Consider the following 13,247-nt stretch of genomic DNA (forward strand, 5'->3'; position numbering starts at 1 on the left):
TCTCCATGAGGGATTATAGGTGTTTCCATATGGTTCACCCATGTAATTCACCTCTGCTATTGTAGGGTTCTCAGGATCATAAGCTTCTTCTTCAGAAGATGCCTCTTGAGTACTGTTGGATGCAGCTTGCATTCCATTCAAACTCTGGGAAATCATATTGACTTGCTGAGTCAATATTTTATTCTGAGCCAATATAGCATTCAGAGTATCAATTTCAAGAACTCCCTTCTTCTGAGGCATCCCATTACTCATAGGATTCTTATCAGAAGTGTACATGAACTAGTTATTAGCAACCATGTCAATGAGTTCTTGAGCTTCTGCAGGCATTTTCTTTAGGTGAATGGATCCACCTGCAGAAGTATCCAATGACATCTTGGCTAATTCAGATAGACCATCATAGAATATATCCAGGATGGTCCATTCTGAAAGCATGTCAGAAGGACACTTTTTGGTCAGTTTCTTATATCTCTCCCAAGCTTCATAGAGGGATTCACCTTCTTTCTGTCTGAAGGTTTGAACATCCACTCTAAGCTTACTCAGCTTTTGAGGAGGAAAGAACTTGGCTAAGAAAGCCGTGACCAGCTTATCCCAAGAGTTCAGGCTATTTTTGGGTTGAGAGTCCAACCATACTCTAGCTCTGTCTCTTACAGCAAACGCGAAAAGCATGAGCCTGTAGACTTCAGGATCTACTCCATTAGTCTTAACAGTATCACAGATCTGCAATAATTTAGTTAAGAACTGAAAATGATCTTCAGATGGAAGTCTATGAAACTTGCAGTTTTGTTGCATCAGAGAAACTAATTGAGGTTTCAGCTTAAAATTGTTTGCTCCAATGGCAGGAATGGAGATGCTTCTTCCATGTAAATTGGAATTAGGTGCAGTAAAGTCACCAAGCATCCTCCTTGCATTATTATTATTTTCGGCTGCCATCTCCTCTTCTTGTTTGAAAATTCCTGTAAGGTTGTCTCTGGATTGTTGTATTTTAACTTCTCTTAGTTTCCTTTTTAGAGTCCTTTCAGGTTCAGGATTTGCTTCAACAATAATGTTCTTGTCCTTGCTCCTGCTCATATGACAAAGAAGGGAATAACAAAGAAAATATGGAATCCTCTATGTCACAGTATAGAGATTCCTTTGTGTGAGTAGAAGAAGAAAAGAACGTAATGTAAAGAAGAGAAGAGGAAAAACTCGAACACAGAGAGGAAGGTGGTGTTCGAATTTTTGGATGGGAGAGAAGTGTTAGTAGATGAATAAATAAATAGAAGGAGATGAGAGAGAGAATTTCGAAATTTAATTAAAATTAAATTTGAAAGTTAGATTTCAAAAATAAATTTTAAAAAGGAGTTGATGATTTTCGAAAATTAAAGGAAGAATAAAACTAAAATTAAAATTTAAAACAGTTAAAAAGAAATTTTGAAAAAGGAGAGAGGGAATTTTCAAAAATAAGAGAGAGAGGATTAGTTTGGTAGTTTTGAAAAAGATATGATTGAAACAAAAAGATAAGATTGATTGAAAAAGTTTTGAAATTTGTTTTTGAAAAAGATATGATTGAAATTTTAAAAGATATGATTGAAACAAAAAGATAAGATTTGAAAATCAATTTTTAAGAAGATAAGAAGTTAGAAAAGACTTTGAAATTGAATTTGAAAAAGATATGATTGAAATTTTAATTTGAAAAAGATTTGAAAAGAAAATTAAAAAGATTTGATTTTGAAAACTAAAGTTGATTACTTGACTAACAAGAAACTAAAAAGATAAGATTCTAGAGTTTAAAGATTGAACCTTTCTTACTAGGCAAGTAACAACTTAATATTTTTGAATCAATCACATTAAATTCGAAAATCATGAACTAAAATTAAAAAAAAAAAAGATTTTTGAAAATTAATTTGCAAAAAATTTTTGAAAATATTAGAAAGAAATTTTGAAAAATATTTGATTTTTGAAAAAGATTTTGAAAAGATAAGATTTTTAAATTGAAAATTTGATTTGATTCATAAGAAACAATTAAATTTAAAAACTTTTTGACTAAATCAAATCATATTTTCGAAAATTTTGAGTAAAATAAAGAAAATATATTTTTTTATTTTTGAATTTTTAATGATGAGAGAGAAAAACGCAATTATGACCCAAACACATGAAAATTTTGGATCAAAACCAATGATGCATGCAAGAACACTATGAGTTTCAAGATGAACACCAAGAACTTATTTTTGAAAAATTTTAAGAAAAAAAAAACATGCAAGACACCAAACATAGAAATTTTCAATAATTAGACACTAACAAATTAAAAATGCATATGAAAAACTAGAAAAGACACAAAACAAGAAAATATGAAGATCAAACAAGAAGACTTACCAAGAACAACTTGAAGATCATGAAGAATACTATGAATGCATGGATTTTTGAAAAATGCATAAATTTTTAGAAAAAATGCAATTGACACCAAACTTAAAAATTGACTCTAGACTCCAACAAGAAACAAAAAATATTTTTGATTTTATGATTTTATTATTTTTTTTTGGATTTTTGTATATTTTTATTTTTTTTAAAACCTATAGGGAAAAGGAAGCAATGAATTCAAAGTCCTCAATCAAGATTCCAGGAATCATACCAGGTTAGTCTAAAGCCTGATGGCCAGCCAAACTTCAGCATACCATTTTGAAAATTTAGAATTCATTCTTAAAAATTTTAAAATAATTTTCGAAAACAAAGGGAAAATTTTTTTTGAAAGATTTTTGAAGAATTTTTTTGAAAATAAAACAAAAAGAAAATTACCTAATCTGAGCAACAAGATGAACCGTCAGTTGTCCAAACTCGAACAATCCCCAGCAACGGCGCTAAAAACTTGGTGTGCGAAATCGTGATCATTCCATTCCTTGGTAACGGCGCTAAAAACTCAATACGCACGTTCATGATCTTATATCTGTTTCCCAACTTCGTACAACTAACCAGCAAGTGCACTGGGTCGTCCAAGTAATAAACCTTACGTGAGTAAGGGTCGATCCCACGGAGATTGTCGGCTTGAAGCAAGCTATGGTCATCTTGTAAATCTCAGTCAGGCGGATATCAAATGGTTATGGAGTTTTCGAATAATAATAATAAACAAACAGAAAATAAAGATAGAAATACTTATGTAAATCATTGGTGAGAATTTCAGATAAGCATATAGAGACGCTTTCGTTCCTCTGATCTCTGCTTTTCTGCTGTCTTCATCCAATCAATCCTACTCCTTTCCATGGCAAGCTTTATGTAGGTCATCACCGTTGTCAATGGCCACATCCCATCCTCCTGTGAAAATGGTCCAATGCGCTGTCACTGCATGGCTAATCATCTGTCGGTTCTTGATCATATCGGAATAGGATTTACTATCCTTTTGCGTCTGTCACTACGCCCAACACTCGCGAGTTTGAAGCTCGTCACAGCCATCCCTTCCCAGATCCTACTCGGAATACCACAGACAAGGTTTAGACTTTCTGGATCTCAGGAATGGCCATCCATGGGTTCTAATTTATAGCACGAAGATGCTAATAACTCGGACTCGGTCCCCTGTATTAGATATCCAAGAGATATCCATTCAATCAAAGGTAGAACGGAAGTGGTTGTCAGGCACGCGTTCATAGGGGAATGATGATGACTTTGTCACGATCATCACATTCATGTTGAAGTGCAAATGAATATCTTAGAAGCGGAATAAGTTGAATTGAATAGAAAAACAGTAGTACTTTGCATTGATCTTTGAGGAACAGCAGAGCTCCACACCTTAGTCTATGGTGTGTAAAAACTCTACCATTGAAAAATACATAAGTGAAAGGTCCAGGCATGGCCGAATGGCCAGCCCCCAAAACATGATCAAAGGATCAAAAGATAATCCAAAGATGTTCCGAAGATGTAAATACAATAGTAAAAAGTCCTATTTATACTAGACTAGCTACTAGGGTTTACAGAAGTAAGTAATTGATGTAGAAATCCACTTCCGGGGCCCACTTGATATGTGCTTGGGCTGAGCTTGAAGTTTACACGTGGAGAGGTCATTCTTGGAGTTGAACGCCAGTTTGTAACGTGTTTCTGGCGTTGAACTCCACTTTGCAACTTGTTTCTAGCGTTGAACGCCAGACTGCAACATGGAACTGGCGTTTAATGCCAGTTTGCGTCATCTAAACTCGGGCAAAGTATGAACTATTATATATTTCAGGAAATCCCTGGATGTCTACTTTCCAACGCAATTGGAAGCCCGCCATTTGGAGTTTTGTAGCTACAGAAAATCCACTTTGAGTGCAGGGAGGTCAGAATCTAACAGCATCTGCAGTCCTTCTTCAACCTCTGAATCTGATTTTTGCTCAAGTCCCTCAATTTCTGCCAGAAAATACCTGAAATCACAGAAAAACACACAAACTCATAGTAAAGTCCATAAATGTGATTTTTAATTAAAAACTAATAAAAATATAATGAAAATTAATTAAATCATACTAAAAACATACTAAAAACAATGCCAAAAAGCGTATAAATTATCCACTCATCACGGTCTCAACGCCATCACTCTACGGTCGGAGACTACATTGGAGGAGATACCTCCTAGGGTCATGGAAGACTTTCATGAGGAAGAAGTGGTTGTTGAAGCCCCACATGAAGAGGAGGAGGTAGACAAAAAGCATGATGAAGAAGGTGTAAGCCTTAAGGAACCGAAGAGGAAAGCTATAGTTGATGAGTCAATTCCTATCCCATTTCCTTCCTTGGTGAAGAAAGCAAAGAAGACGCTGAAATTCGATTTAAACATGCTTTAAGTATTCAAGAAAGTTGAGGTAACCATACCACTTCTTGATGCTATCTAACAAATTCCGAAGTATGCAAAATTTCTGAAAGACTTGTGCACACATAAGGATAGGATAGGAGAGTTGGAGATATTATCCTTGGGTAGTTCAATTTCTTCCTTGATGGAACCTATTCCAAAGAAATGTGGTGTCCCTGGACCTTGTTTGGTGTCTTGTTGTATTGGTGGACGCACTTTTCATGACTGCATGTGTGATCTAGGAGCTTGTGTAAGCATCATGCCACTTTCTATTTTTGTGCGGTTGAATTTAGCTCTATTAAAGAAGTCGACGGTGAAGTTTTCCTTAGCCAATAAAAGTGTGATCATTGTGATGGGAATAGCAGAAGATGTACTTGTGGTGATCAAGGATTTGGTCTTTCCGATTGTCTTTTACATCCTTGAAATGCCTTCAACAGAAAATAGAAGCTCATCCTCTGTTCTACTTCGTAGACCCTTCTTCAAGACCTATAAATTAGATGCCTTCACCGGCACATATTCTTTTGAGGTTAGAGACAAGAATATCAAGTTCAATTTAGAAGAGGCCATGAAGCATCCTCCCGAAGAGCATTCCATTCTCCGATATGATGTAATCGATGAAGTGGTAGCGGAAGTGCAAGAAGAGTGCTACCATGTTGTTGAAGAGACAGATGACTGATAAACCTCGATTTTATGGTTTATCTTGTGCTTAATTTGGGAGATTTTATCACCTTTTCTCACATTTATTCAATGAAATAGCATGGTTTTGCAATTCTCCCATGATTTGTGCTTAAATGTAAAAACATGTTTTTTAGACCCTAAAATTGGTGATTTTAATTCACTTTAATTCCATTCGATGCCTTGATATGTTTGTTGAGTAATTTTAGGTTTAGATGGCAAGTATTGGATAGAAGAAGTGAGGAGAAAAGCATGCAAAGTGGGAGAACTCATGAAGAAATGAAGGAACCGTAAAGCTGTCAAGCCTGACCTTTTCACACTCAATCGACCATAACATGAGCTACAGAGGTCCAAATGAGGCAGTTCTAATTGCGTTGGAAAGCTAACATCCGGGGATTCAAAATGATATAAAATTTGCCATAGTTGCCTGACGTATAGGGGCGCACACGTGCCATGTACATGTGCGCGCCGATTGAGCACGTGGTTCGCTAAAGTGAAATCGTGGCCAGCGATTTCTAGAGCATTTTGGGCCCAATCCAACTCTTTTCCAATGCTATTTCATGAAGAATTCAAGCTTGGGCAAGGGGGGAGCAATTGTTTGGTAGCTTAGCATCATGTAGGTTAGTTTCTAGAGAGAGAAGCTCCCTCTTCTCTCTAGAATTAGGTTAGGTTAATCCATCTTAGATCTAGGCATGATTTCTTGATTTCATCTTATTTCCTTTACAACTTCTTGTTTTTACTACTCTATTCTTCTTAGTTCTTTTGTCATTTTTACTTTTATGTCTTTTTTATGTCTATGAACACTCATGTTGGATCTTGTTTACATTTGATGAAATTTAATGATGATGTTTCTTTTATTGATGATTTGAGTTGTTAATTTACTTTTCTTGCAATTGGTAGTTGGTAGATTTATTTTTCTTGCACATTTATTATGCTTTCCTTTATTACCCACCAAGTGTTTGATAAAATGCTTGGTTGGGATTTAGAGTAGATTTTGAGCATTCTTGGCTTGGGAAGGGTAATTGGGTAATCTTGAGTCATTAATACCCAATTTAGATTGGTGATCTAGAGTTGTTAGTTAATATGATTTCCATTGACTCTAATCTTTTGCTAATTCCATTAGTGAGTTGATTAGGACATTTGGATTGAGGTTAGCTAGTCTTGTTTGACTTTCTCTCATGGAAGATAACTCACACCTTCTTCCAATGTTGGAGATGACGAAATAAGATAAATTCTTGTTGATTATTGTTATGATTAGTGACTAGGATAGAAAGCCTACGATCTCAAACCTTGCCATGAATGTCTCTCTTTATTACTTGCTTTCTTTAGTTACTTGCTTGATTTATTCTTCTTGTCATTTAAATTCTTGCCCCTTTACTTTCTTGTCCCTTATCAATCAAACCCCCATTTATTCCTCATAGCCAATAATTGACCACTTCATTGCAATTCCTTGTGAGACGACCCGGAGTCTAAATACTTCGGTTAATTCTTATTTGGGGTTTGTTACTTGTGACAACTCAAATTTTTTATGTGAGAGTTGTTTGTTGGTTTGGAGCTATGCTCGCAACAAAGTTATTCTTTCTATAAGAAGAAAATCTAAACCGACACGACAAAACTCATTAATCAAAATGGCGCCGTTGCCGGAGAGTTGCAATGGTGTTATGTTATTTGCTATTGTATATATGTTAATAGGTCTCTTTGTTAGTTTTTCTTGCTTTAGGGGTTAGTTTTTATTAGTTCTTATTAGTATTAGTTTTTATTCTCTTTTGCTATTATGAATTCTCATCCTCACTTTGGCTATGAGTTTGGCTCAAATTATGTTGTAGGGAATGAGAGCTATAATGACAATATGCATCAAGGATGGAACAATCAAAGATGGAGGGAGACTCAAAGGATTGATCACCCTTCTTGGCAACAACAACCTCCGGTTTCTTATGGGTATAATTCTAATCACAATGCATATCAATCTAATGGATGTGGTAACGCTTATTGTGATTGTCAACAACCACCACCACATGCCTATGAACCACCCCCTCAACATGACTTTGAACCACCTTACTCACAAGCCCCCTACCACCAAACACCTTATTATGATCCTAATCCTTATTCACCACATCAACCACCTTATGAACTATATGAACCATACATGGAACCACCACCATTCCAACACAATTACTCTCAAGAACCACCTTAATATACGTCATCTCCATACCCTCACCAACATGAACCACCTTCCAACTATAATGCCTTCTCCTCAAACAATGAACCCTCTCTTCCACCACTGCCCCCCGATGAAGCCCTCATGCAAGAACTAAGGGACCTTGAATCTCATATCCTAAGGCAACAAGAGGGGACAGAAAAGGAGTTTAAGGAGGTAGGAGCCAAGATGGCTATCATAGCGAAAGCCGTTAGTAATATGGCCTCATCCCACCTAAGCTTATGTGATCAGGGCACTCCCATTATTGAATGCGGAGAAGCAATCAAGGAGCTTAGTGAGGGAGTGAGTTTAGAGCTTCAAGGTGAAGAAGAGAAGTTGAAACAAGAATTGCCACAAGAGGAGGAAAATAAGATAATTGAGCAGGAAGGAGTTGTTGAAGACCTAGGAGATGTTGGAAGTCCATGGGAATGAGGAATTAGAGAGCCCTCTTCAAAGATGCTTGATGTTGATGTTGAGGAGGGTGTACAACCTCCAAAGCATATCTTGATTGAAGACTTTGAAGAGGTTGATCAAGAGATGGATTCAATCATTGAGGAGTTCCTATCTACAATTGAATCCTCTCCCATTGGGCTTGAAATTGGGGTCGAAGAAGAAGATGAACAACCTCTCATGCCCTTGGTGAGCAATGAAGAAGAAATTAAATTGGAAGCAAGCCACCAAGAGGAAGAGGTTGAAGTTGAGGAAAGTTGTAAAGAGGTGGAGATAGTCAAGAAAGAGCACAAGGGCGTAGACCTTACATTGGCTAAGCATGGGGAGGTCCCCCTTCCTAAGTCACCATCATCCAACACAACATTCAAGTGGGTAAAATTTCTATCCTTAAGCTTCACTTTCGCACTTGAATATGGTTTGATTGAAAATGATGGTCAACTTAGAGTTCTTTGTGGAGTTAAGAGTAGGAGAGAGTTGTGTAGTGGTTGGAAACATCACTTTAAGTTCATGATGGTTGCATGCTCAAAGTTGAATAGCAATGGTTGGTGTAGAACCAAATTGCATGGGTCTAGGAGAATGCTTTGGTGCTCATATGAGAATTCACAAGCCTTGTCACCCAAATTTAACTATGGTAGTCAACGAGAAGATGGGTGCAAGAACAAGGTTTGGGACCCCAGAATCCATTTCAACATTCCATATTCTTGGGACCTTGTCATCTACCTAAGCTTACTTGAAGGCCTTGTGCGCCTAGTTTGGGATCCCGGTGGACATTGGAGATGCAAACAATGGTGGGGATTCAAAGATGAATTCAAGCGTAAGCCACCATAGCAAGGACCCCACCGATGGTCCAACTTAAGGACTTAAACTAAAAGTGCTAGGTGGGAGACACCCCACCATGGTAAACTCTTTTTAATTTCTCGTTTGTAAATATTGGTAGAATAGGTTTGATTTCATATTTTGTTTAGTTTGTTGAGTATATTTGGTAGTATAATATGTTAAATAAGGTTTTAGGGTGTTTTGGTAGCTGTTTGGAGGTTTGGAAGGCTTGGTTTGGTGCAAGAACTTGGAAAAATTTTTGAAAACAGAGCACCAACCTGCGTGTACGCGAGCCTCAAGCATTTTCGACCATCCACGTGGAGGCGCCATGTACGCGTACGCATGGATGCAAAAATTCAACCTCCATCCAAAAACCCGAGAGTTAGGCCTGCACTACGTGAACATTGGGCCTAAGGCACGAACCAACCCGCGCGTACGTGCACCTGGCGCGTATGCGCCGTTGACCCTATTTGCACAATGCACGCGCACGCATGCTGCGCGCGCACGCGCCGATGGTGCCACCTACCCCTCTAGTACAAAAACCAGAAAGTTATGCCAATTTCGTGCCTATTTCGTGCCTGCGACTGACGCACAGGCGCACTTCACGCGTCCGCGTCGCAAAAAAAAGATTTTTTTCTCACTCTGCCAATTTCTTTTGTTTATCGCGTTCGTATACTTCTATTCTTTACATTTCAATTTTGTTTCTATAGCCTATTTTCGATTTTTTTCTAAGTCTCTTCTTTCAATAATAGTGTTGAATTCTCTTACTCAATTTCTTAGTTAATCTTGGTGCTTCTTGACTTGTTTGATATTGTTGGGTGATGAAACTCTTAAATCAATGCTTAATCTTGTATGACTCTTATATTCTTTGTGCATTGATATGAACTTGCATGTCCTTCATGACCCACTCTTTCATGTTGAACTTGATGCTTTTGAGTGCTCTTCATGCTTTAACTTGTTCTTGCATCAAGTATTAGTTAATATGCCCTGTGCCTATATTGGTTTCTCACTTGCTTGCGTAGCTAACATGTAGTGAAAATTTTACTTTTATTTGGCATTAGCCCCCGCCTATGTTCTAATTGCTTTCGTATCTTTGTTATAGGCTCAATTTTCTTTCTCTTTCTTTCCTTTTAGGTTGGCCACCAAGAAGGAAAGGATTGAAAAAGCTTCTCAATGGGGGCAACAAACAAGTTCACCCGCACAACCTTTTGAAGGAGCTCATTAATTGTAGCAACCCGTCTACCTTACTCTTCTTTGCATGCACCGAGGACGGTGCAAATTTCTAAGTGTGGGGAGGTCGTTCGACCGATCTCCATGGGTAACAATTTCCCTTTCAACACCAATTTTTTTCAATTTTTGTCTTTGTCAGTTAGTTGTTTCATTGCATGATAGGTTGCATGTTAGTTAGAATTTGTACATATTTCACCATTTCTTTTTATGTTAGGACTACTTGGTTAGGGTGATGATTTCTTTTCCAAGAAAAATTATTTTTAGGGCACCCTACCAATTTGAAAAAAAATTATGTGACAAACTTCCTTGAAGTATGTGTTTTGGAACATGGTTTTTGAGCTAAGAACACAAGCATGTGAGTTTTGAGCCCAATTGTGTGGTTACATCTTATAACCACTTATTTTCATTCTTGTGTGCATTATTCTCTTTCTATGATTGTAATCTTTGATTTGTTTGATTCTATATGTCCATTATTCCATGTATATATGCATTTGTATGATTGAGGCCATCATTTCATTTAGCTCACTTACCCAAATAGCCTACCTTTCATCAACCATTGTTAGCCAAATTTGAGCCTATTTAATCCCTTTTATTCTTAATTTTAGCACATCACTACCCCTAAGTGAAAAATAATAAATGTCCTTGATTTGGATTTTTGATTAGCTTAGGCTAGTGAGGGTGTGTATCATTTGGGTATGGGAAACTTGGGACAATGGTTGAGGTAAAAGTGTAATTTTTATTTTTTTGAAAATATTGGGAATTGGGTACATATTCATGCACTATATGTAAAACCATATGCATTGATACGTTTGTATATACTTTAGAAAAAAAATGATAAAGAAAAAGAAAAAAAAAGAACACACACACATATATATATATATATATAAGAAATAAAAAGGGGACAAAAATGCCCCATGAGTATGTGAAAAAAAGTGGGAATCATGGGCAGCTAGAATTGTATAGGTTGTTACATGTGTTAGGTGAGAGCTTAGGCTAATAAAATATACAAATTTCAAGCTCACTTGACCATATGCATCTTTACCTTTACCCTAGCCCCATACAACCTATGAATAAGTCCTCATGATGAATGTATGCATGCATTGAATAATTGTTGATTGTTAGAAGAAAAACAAATCTTGGAATGCATGATTAGAGGAGAATTGAGTGAATCGACCCTATACACTTGAGCGACTAGAGCGGATACACTTCCGGTGAGGGTTCCATGCTCAATTCCTTGTTCCCGGATTTCATGAGCGTTCTTCTTGCAAGTCTATTTGAACTTCATTTTGATATTTGAATTGGTAGAGTTTGTGAGTCGTCATATGACCTTTGCCCTACTTGCATATATATGTTTTTGGAGATTGATTCATTTTTAACCAAGTAGGTAGAATCAGTTTGCATTTAGTTACATTCATATAGATAGATGTATATAGTTTATTTGCATTGAATAAATGTTCATATCCCTTTTCTTGTCCTTCTTTATTCTTAGCATGAGGACATGCTTGGTTTAAGTGTGGGGAGATTTGATAAACCTCGATTTTGTGGTTTATCTTGTGCTTAATTTGGGAAATTTTATAACCTTTTCTCACATTTATTCAATGAAATAGCATGGTTTTGCAATTCTCCCTTGATTTGTGCTTAAATATGAAAACATGTTTTTTAGGCCCTAAAATTGGTGATTTTAATTCACTTTAATTCCATTTGATGCCTCGATATGTTTGTTGAGTAATTTCAGGTTTAGAAGGCAAGTATTGGATGGAAGAAGTGAGGAGAAAAGCATGCATAGTAGGAGAACTCATGAAGAAATGAAGGAACCGTAAAGCTGTTGATGCGAGCGGAAATCGGCGAGTTAAGAATGATTATAAAATATGCGTTGCATGTATAGTTCTCAACCAACCAGAAATCCGCTTATCAATTTAGAAAGGTGTCACAGAAATTAAAATGAAAATACTAGGAGTATGAATCCCAGGTCGTCTCCCAACGAGTTGTAGAAAAGTGTGCTATTTTATTAATCAGATGTTTTCAAAAAGGTTTGAGTTGAATGGCAGAAAATTAAATTAGATAATGTATATAAATTTAAATGAAAGCCTTGACTGGGAGTTGATTAGTTGGAAGCCCTATTCTTGTTGCAGTACTCTCAAGACTAATTGATAATTGGGGATTATTCTGTTTAGTTGTCCCTCACTAAGTAAGGGAAAGTTAAACAAGTTGGAATGCTATCTCTATCCACAAGTTCCAATCCGCTCTTGGGAGGATTGGTGTTAGTGACTAGAGAGCAATCCAACAATAAACCCAACTACAACCTTTCTCTTGAGCATCCCAACTTCAAGGATTTCTTTCAATCAACTCCCCATCAAGTTAGAAAACTACTCGCTTATTGTAAATATAAAATTCATAACATAAAAGAGGGAATTAAAGAAAGACATGATAAATAATGATCAAACGATTAATTAAAAATAAAAGTAGTTCTTGTATTGATAAATGCTAAAATAATCCAATGGTAAAATTAAGTAAATTAAGGAACATGGAAGAGTAAGAGACAAGTAAAGAGAACGAACTAGAATGTCGAAGTCTTGATGAGGCAATAACTCTTCTCAATATCCCAATGCAAAAACAATGAACATAACAAATCTTAAAAACTATGAATGTGTAGAGAGAAAACCTAGAGGAGAGAAAAACTAGATCTAAAAACTAAAACTACGCGGAATGAATGTTGTTGTTGGTTTCTGCATGTTCTCTGGCTCTAGTTTGCTTTTCTGGGCCGAAAACTGGGTCAAAATAAGGCCCGAAATCGCCCCCAGCGATTCTGCAGATTATGCAGATCGCGCATGTCACGCGGTCGCGTCATCCATGAGGCCGCGTCATTCGGCTTTCTGCTTTGCCACGTGGTCGCGTCATCCATGCGGCCGCGTCACTCGTGCTATTCCATGCCGTGCGGTCGTGTCATCCATGCGTCCGCGTCACTGCGATTTCCTCTCTTTTGCGCGGTCGCGTCATCCATGCGGCCGCGTCACTTCTCGCTGGTCATCTCCTTAATTCCTTGTGTTCCTCCCATTTTTGCAAGCTTCCTCTCCAATCTCCAACTCATTCATGCCC

General features: G+C 37.0%; 1 non-coding gene across 1 annotated transcript; it reads left to right on the top strand.

Moving 5' to 3' along the window:
* Positions 1–426: 426 nt before the first annotated feature.
* LOC148570816 (small nucleolar RNA R71) lies at positions 427–534 on the top strand. Its single transcript, XR_015907956.1, has one exon. It is a non-coding gene; the product is annotated as a small nucleolar RNA R71 (small nucleolar RNA).
* Positions 535–13,247: the final 12,713 nt, after the last annotated feature.

Source organism: Arachis ipaensis, chromosome B3 (assembly GCF_059453495.1).
Source record: "Arachis ipaensis isolate K30076 ecotype BB chromosome B3, ASM5945349v1, whole genome shotgun sequence".
Lineage (NCBI taxonomy): Eukaryota > Viridiplantae > Streptophyta > Magnoliopsida > Fabales > Fabaceae > Arachis > Arachis ipaensis.